This window comes from Epinephelus moara, chromosome 6, assembly GCF_006386435.1.
Source record: "Epinephelus moara isolate mb chromosome 6, YSFRI_EMoa_1.0, whole genome shotgun sequence".
NCBI lineage: Eukaryota > Metazoa > Chordata > Actinopteri > Perciformes > Serranidae > Epinephelus > Epinephelus moara.
In genome coordinates this window covers 2,526,503-2,534,874 of record NC_065511.1, presented here as the reverse complement: position 1 = coordinate 2,534,874, position 8,372 = coordinate 2,526,503, and positions in this window count along the sequence as shown.

The window sequence follows — 8,372 nt, the reverse complement described above, 5'->3', positions numbered from 1 at the left end:
CGATCTGGAGAACAGAGCCAGACGGCAGAATTTAAGGCTGGTTGGATTCCCGGAAGGTGTGGAAGGGAAAAACACCATCGCCTTTCTACAAGAGTGGCTCCCGAAAATACTTGGCCTTGAGACCGACACCCCGATCGAAATCGAGCGAGCTCACCGTGCAATCCAGCGCCGTCCCGATGAAGGTAACCTTCCCCAGGCTCTAGTCATCCGCCTGCTCCGGTTCACAGACGTGACGAAAATCCTCGACGCAGCACGGAAAAAAAGATTGCTAAAGTACGGTAACTTGGACATCATGATATTCAGGGACATGTCCACGGCTCTTTACAAGAAAAGGAAAGCCTTCATGCCGCTGAAAAAAAGCTACATGACAACAACATCTCCTTCAGGCTTCCCCACCCCACCAACCTGGTCCTGGACCTCCCGGAGGGACGGCGCACCTTCACATCCCCCGCTTCGGCGGGACACTACTTGGGGAAACATCATCCAGACCTGCTGGCATGAACCCGTGACTGTCATGGTCTCTTTTGACCGGGAAAACAGCCACCACCACACTCAACAGGCTCCATGTAAGTTAAACAGAGACCTGGAAGTGTACAATTTCTTTTGCCTCGCCTAAAGATTGCTTGTTTAATTGACTGCAGTTAGTCACATATAAGTCGAACTAAGGCTTGGAAGTGTTTTTGTTTATTGTTTGAGTGGACTATAAACTGTTACATTTGAGATAAACCAGGCCTGGAAATGTTCTATTTCTTCCTTTTTTTTTCTTTTTTTTTTACTAACTAGTCCATCCTGTGACAACTAGTCACAGGATGGACAAATTAAGGCCTGGCAGTATCCTCATTTTACTTTATTCTTATTTCACCTCGCCCAACCTTAAAGACTACCTGTTTAACTGACTGGAAATATTCATATATCCTCTGTTCTATATGTAATTTGTAATGCTGTTGGTGACAAATAGTGTCATCTGAACGAGCTCTCAGGATTTTCAAGCCTTATTTGAGAGACTGTGGACACCTGCTTAGGGTTACTTTTCTAAGTTCAGCAGAGTTCCCCTTTCACTAGATTATATAAGTAAATTCTGGAGGTGTTTCATAATGGAGTTGTGGTCGTTCAATTTTGCACTCCCTGACCTAGCTTGGGCAGCTTGGTTACACTCGTTAGAGTAGTCTATCTTAATACGCTTGTCGAAAGGAAGAAACATAGGCCAGTCTCTTCTTTTACGGGATGGGTGGGTTTAGAGGGAGGAAGGAGGGTCACTGACATTTTCTTTTCTACCCTTTGTTACAAGACACCACCATATCTTTTACCTCATCTACTGACAATTATCTTCCACATTGCCACACTAGTACATGTTGTGATCCATGTCTACAAATGTAACATACAGGTTTCTTAGTTGGAACACCAATGGAATTAATCAACAGGTTAAACGCCGAAAAGTCCTCAGTTTCCTTAGAAATCATAATATTGATGTTGCATTCCTGCAGGAATCTCACTTAACAGATGCAGAACACTGCAAACTAGGTAAACAATGGCAAGGCCAAATATAGTACTCTTCATTCACCTCTCAGGCACGGGGAGTGGCCATTTTATTAAGAAAAGGGTTACCGTTTCATTTGGAACATGTAGAAAAGGATAAGGAAGGTCGATATGTTTTGGTCAGAGGCTTTCTAGCTGATGAGCCAGTTACTATGCTTAACATTTACGGACCAAATTAGGATGATCCAAATTTCTTTGTGAATCTTTTCTTCAATATAACTTGTCCCCCCACTGAGCTCATCATCGGAGGAGATTTTAACCTGGTTCTGGACCCAGCTAAGGACAGATCCTCTCCAACTTCTAAATCTTTATCCTCAGCAGCTAAGGCCCTTAAAAAAGAACTAGCAGATCTCAATTTAATCGATGTGTGGAGAGAGAGACACACATCTCTTTGTGAATACTCTTTCTACTCACACGTACATAACAGTTACTCCTGGATTGACATCTTCTTTATGCACGCAGGGAAGGAGCATCTCGTTACCTCATGCGAATACTTGGCTAAAACACAGTCAGATCATGCTCCTCTCCTGCTCCACGTGACCAAACAGAACCAAAACAAAAAACCCAAACGCTGGAGGTTCCCCACTCATTTGGTCAGCGATGAGGACTTCATCAAACTAATTAATGAACAGATTGATTTCTTTCTCACCATAAATGCAGGCTCTGCTTCCCCGTCTATAATTTGGGAATCCTTAATGGCTTATATCAGGGGCTCTATAATTAGCTACTCTTCTTGGAAAAAGAAACAATACCAATCCAAAACGAGGTCGCTGGAGACTGACATTAAAGCCCTTGAAAAAGACCATTCCCACTCTAAAACTCAGGCAACTCTTGATCAGTTAACCGCCAAAAGGGCTGAATATGATGCTCTTACAACACGGGAGGTGAAGAATGCAATGGCTAGGTTGAAACAACGTTATTACGAGCAGGGCGACAAATCAGGAAAATTACTAGGTTATTACGAGCAGGGCGACAAATCAGGAAAATTACTAGCTTGGCAGATTAGAAGGGAGGAAGCTGCGAGATACATCCCGGCTATTAAACCATCGGATGGGAATGACGTGGTCCGCAGCCCCGAACACATTAATCAGGCCTTTATAGAATTCTATAAATCACTTTACTTATCACAGGGTGAGAAGAATCATGACACAGACAGCTTTTTAGATAGCCTGGATCTTCCACAGATGCCAGAAGAAACTCAGACTTTACTTGAAGACAAAATATCCAAACAAGAGGTGCTAGATGCTCTGACTAGGCTTCCAGGAGGAAAGCCCCCGGCCCTGACGGGTTTACTATTGACTTTTTTAAAGCATTCGCAAATAAATTACTTGACCCCCTTATAGATATGTTCAATCACGCTATTGAAATCAATCAGCTACCCCAAACACTGGAAAGAGCCCTTATCACAGTTCTGTTGAAACCAGGGAAAGACCCTATGTCATGTGGGTCATACAGACCCATTTCCCTTCTGTCAACTGAATATAAGGTGCTTGCTAAAATTATAGCCACCAGACTCGAGAAAATAGTTCGTACACTGGTTGACATGGACCAGACCGGATTTATACAAAAACGATCATCAATTGATAATGTCAAGAGATTTCTTAACATAGCGCACTGCGCTAAGTCCATGAATCACCCAGTATTGGCTATCTCACTGGACGCGGAGAAAGCCTTCGACCGCGTCGAATGGCATTTTCTCTTTGCAGTCCTACGTAAAATGAACTTCGGCCCAAATATGTTAAGTATGATTCGATTACTGTACCTCAACCCTACAGCTATGATACAGACAAATTCCTCCATTTCCCCTATCACGGGGCACTCGACAGGGGTTCCCACTCTCGCCCTTACTCTTTGTGTTAGCAATTGAGCCCTTAGCCATTGCAGTAAGGTCCCAACCTTCTATCTCAGGGGTCAGAGTTGGGGAGGCGGACCACGTCATCTCATTATATGCGGACGATATAATCCTATTCTTAACCAATTTGAACTCTTCCCTACCAGCCCTTGTAGACCTGCTCTCCACATATGGTGGAATATCCGGATATAAAGTTAATCTGCTGAAAAGCGTGGCCTTACCCCTTAACTCCCCAGCTGAACAAATCTCACAGGAAAACTTCCCTTTTCAGTGGGATACCCAATATATTACATACTTGGGTTTAAAGATCCCCACTCAGTTGGATAGAATCTTCTCACTCAACTATGAAGCATTGTTTAATAAGGTGGAGAAGGACCTGGATAGATGGATGCAGCTACCTATTTCACTAATAGGGCGTGTGAACTGTATAAAGATGAATGCGCTGCCCCGATTTCTATACTTGTTCCAAACCCTTCCCATATCGATCCCAAATAAGTTTTTTAAGAAATTAGAAAGTGTGATAACTAGATTCATATGGAGGGGGAAGATACCCAGAATAAAAATCAAAACCCTATATAACGCTCCTCAATATGGTGGACTGAAGCTCCTCAATTTTGAACTTTTCCACTGGGCTGCCCAGTTAAGAGCTATCTGGTTTTGGCAGACAGAGATGAGCAACCCTCCTGCTTGGAGGCAAATAGAACAGTTCCACACAGCAGATGTGCCGCTAGCCAGCATCCCGTTCATCCAGTCATATTATACTTTGAAGAATAAAAAGGACAACCCATTTATAAATTATACATCCAAATTATGGTCAGTTATACAATCGCGTCTCAGAAGTGTAAACCCACTACACACAAACACCCCCTTCCATAATAATCCCGCTTTGCCATCTGTACTAAGGGATGGGCTCACAAAGATGTGGCATAATAAAGGAGTAAAAACGTTCAGAGACCTTTATGAAAATAACACACTCAGATCTTTCGAACAGTTACGAGACGCCCTCAGCCTCCCTGCTGCACATTTCTTTAAGTACCTACAGGTTAGGCACTACATTAGCACACAACAGGGCGGCCACCCACATCCTCTAGACTCTCCTTTAACTGACGAAATCTTTAAAAACATTCAACACCCGAAGGGTATTTTTCTCTTATAATAGCCACCACAAACTTTTACAGATTAATCTCATCCATAGAATTTATTTTACACCAGAAAGACTCCACAAAATGAACAGTACCGTCTCAGAACTGTGTCCTAGATTTAAGATAGAAACGGGAAGCCTCATCCATATGTTTTGGACTTGTACGAAATTGGGACAATATTGGGGCTATATTTTGGATGCACTAAACAAGATCACAGGAGCTGAGATCCCTCACTCACCAAGATTGGTTTTGTTAGGAGACTCGTCGGTCCTGCCTATTAACAGGAGGAAAAATATACGCTTTATCAAACTAAAGTAAGCGATAGATTAGCTGGGGAGGGATGGGGAGGGTGATGACTGGCATGGGTTGGTTTGGGAGGGAGGGCTTGGGGAGGGTGATGACTGGCATGGGTTGGTTTGGGAGGGAGGGCTTTGACAATCTCTGTATTTTCCCTGTCACAAATACTGCGTAATGTCTATGTATCTGAAAAAAATCAATAAAGATATTGTTGAAAAAAGAAAGAAAGCTATTGGTACCATCATCTACAAGGTGGAATTCCTTCTACGAGGCAGTTGCGAGAATCACCGAAATTCCAATGAATGAACTGAATTCCTTGTGCGAAAAATTGGCATCAAGTGTCTAAACGAAAAGGAACACCAATTCCTGCGGGAATACTGCTCAGTTATGAAGCCGCTGACAACAGCATTGGACATCTTACAAGGGGATGACAGTACTTATGGGAGTTTACTGCCAACGCTCGAAGTCCTGATGTCAAGGATTCTGGCTTTGAAAGACAGCCTCTCGAAGATGACTGCAGGTCTTCCCGATGTCATTGTGAAGGTATGTATGACTAATAGCCATAGGCTATAGGCCTATAGCCTACATCGTTTTGCTATTATAGGCCTATTTTATTCAGGGGGATTTGTTGCACAACATAGCTTAGGCCTATAGGCTATTGCAATATAGACCTACAAATTAAACCATTCAGTAGTCTTCTCAAAATAATAGTGGCATAATCAAATTATTAATCATCATCACAGCAACAGACAATTAAATGAAATAAAGAAGTTAATAAATGCAGTGCCGTAATGGAAACACGTGAGGCCCCCCCCAGCTAACCCGAGTGAGGCCCCCCGACTCCCCCTTAGGAAAACCCCCCAAAAATAAACAGGATTGAAATATATGTTTGCTTTATTGTTCAGGCCATCAAGACTTGTTTTGCTGCAGTACTGGACAGCAAAGACGCACTTCTCGCTGCTGCCAGCTGTCCAAATTTTAAACTTCGATGGCTCAGAGATGAGGCAAGGAGAGAGTATGTAAAGGAGCTTCTGACAACAGAATGCCGCAACACTGCTCCTGCTGCAGCAGACCAGGCTGAGTCTGCCGCTGTGTCAATGATGTCAGCCAGCCCCGGTGAAAATGACTTTTTTTGCTTTTGAGGCAGACAGCTACTCTGCAGAAAAGGAAGTTGCAGACTATTTAAGGTCAGGGTATGAGGTTGTGATATTGAACCAGTTCCCAAATGTCTGAAACATGTACATGAGGTACAACACTCCAACTCCATCTAGCACACCTGTAGAGCGGCTGTTTAGTTTAAAAGGTTTGGTGCTCACCCCTAGAAGGAACAGGCTGTCTGATTCAAGATCTGAGAAGCTTCTGCTAATGAGATTCAACCACTGTTTCACTTAAGATTCTGAACATTAGAACCTTGCTTAATGATATGCTTGTTTCACTAGCCTACATTTAGTCTGTACTGTTTGGGTTGATAGGCTACAGTATTTGTTTACTATAGTTCTCAAGATATTGAGGTCTAGGCTACTGTCTTGGTCTCTGCCAATGATATTTAGGCTATAAGATGCAAAGAAATCAATCAGATTTTCAAAGTTCATTAATTGAAGAAATTATTGTTGATTGGTAATTCTGTGAAATGCAGGCCTAACCGATAATCAGTTTTGTTGTTTTAATTAAATCCGTAGTAGGCACAGCCTACACACTTTTTTTTTCTTAAATGCAAACCAATGTTGAATCTTAATAGTCTATGTAAGGGCAGAGATGACAGATATATCTCCCTAAATGTGGTGTGCTATTCAGTATTTTTGTTAAAACCAGTTTAACCAGTTCTGTATGTCATATGTGACACAGAAATTAGCGTCCCCGCTAGATTCGGGAGACATATTTTCATTCTATGACTGCCCTCTTATAAATAAAAAAACTGTGTGCATATTCATGAGTCAGACTAAACAACTAGGGGATGGGGGGGAGTAATATTGTAAAGTAACTGATTACTTTTATTACTCCTCAAAAAAGTAATAAAGTAACTAATTACTTTTTCTTAGTAACTTGTCCAACACTGCTGTTGGGATCCTGTGCTTGATTACATTGGTGCGTCCGTTGTCCTCCTTGTGCCTGGAAAAGAAATATCCCCACTTCTGGGTTAACTGCTCCAGTTGAAGCTGTTGTTCTTCTGTCAGACCATCACCTTTAATGGAGGTGAAAGCCAGGTTCTCACTAGCTGCTTCATTCAGCTCTCTGCCAACATTAACAAGGTCTACTTACACAGCTCCTGGACTCACTTCTGTAAGAGAAATGTCTCTGTCGTCTTTAATGTTCTCTGGGGAAACAGCACAAACATTAGCCACTCTCTGGAACCGTTTAAGGACCATGGGGAAGGGGTTGATGTTCCTCACCCTAATTGGGAATCTGCCCATCCTGACTGTCACCAGAGCCCTCACCACTTCAACTCCCTCCTCTCCTGCCAAGGGATCTACTAACGCATATTTTTGTCTACAGGAGCGGGGTGGAGTTTTTGCCCACAACAAAACCTCACTTAGGGCTGGAACAGTCACTGACTGTTTTTTGCAAGTTCTCCTGATAAAAAAACTATCCCATCGATCTTTAAGACAGGAGTCTCTTGAATGGGGAGAATTTGACCTGCATCTCTTAAAAAGATCCTCCCAGCAGTCCGAAATCACATTCATCCCCAGTATTGCCTTTTTGTCCCTGATAAAATCGTCCTTGACTACCACTACACCGCTGGCTAAGACCTGGACCCCTCCGACCTGGATATCAGCAACTATGTAACCTGTATAAGGGATGCTTAGGCAATTACCTGCCCTGACCTTAAGCCAGGACAACACTCCACCATGTTCCTTACACTTAAAGAGTTCATTACAAAGACTCTCACTGAAGAGAGTTACCTGAGAACCAGAATCAAGTAAGCACTGTACATCTACATCGTCTACTTTTACAGTCACTTAGGGGCAGGTTCCTGTTATTTTCACATCAGAATAGGAATAGGTCGGGTCATGTATGAGTGGTCCAGACACCTGACCCACAATGGCCGGAAGGACTAGGGACCTGGAGGGGCAGTTACGACTAAAATGTCCCGCTTCAGTGCAAGTATTACAAATTGGACGTCATTAAGAGTCAGATTTATATTTGGAGGGGCACCCTACAGCTCTGGCTCTGTTCCTGTCTCTGCTGAGATTATCTGAATGTTGTCTTGGACGGGGTAGTTGTGGGGAGTAAGTGTCATGTCTCTCATTGTTTCTCAGTTCTGATAAAATTGTCTTTGTCATCTCAGTCATTTGTTCCCTTACTTCCCTAAGAATTTCACACCTGAACTCTTGTTTCCAGTCTGTTACCGTGGGTTGTGGGGCAGGGTGTCTGGTGTCTGTCTGGACTATAAGTACCTGGGGGTACACATTGACAATAAACTGGACTGGGTTAAGAACACTAACGCTCTCTACAGGAAGGGCCAGAGCCGTCTCTATTTTCTGAGGCGACTGAGGTCCTTCAACATCTGCCGGACTATGATCAGGATTTTCTATGAGTCTGTGGTG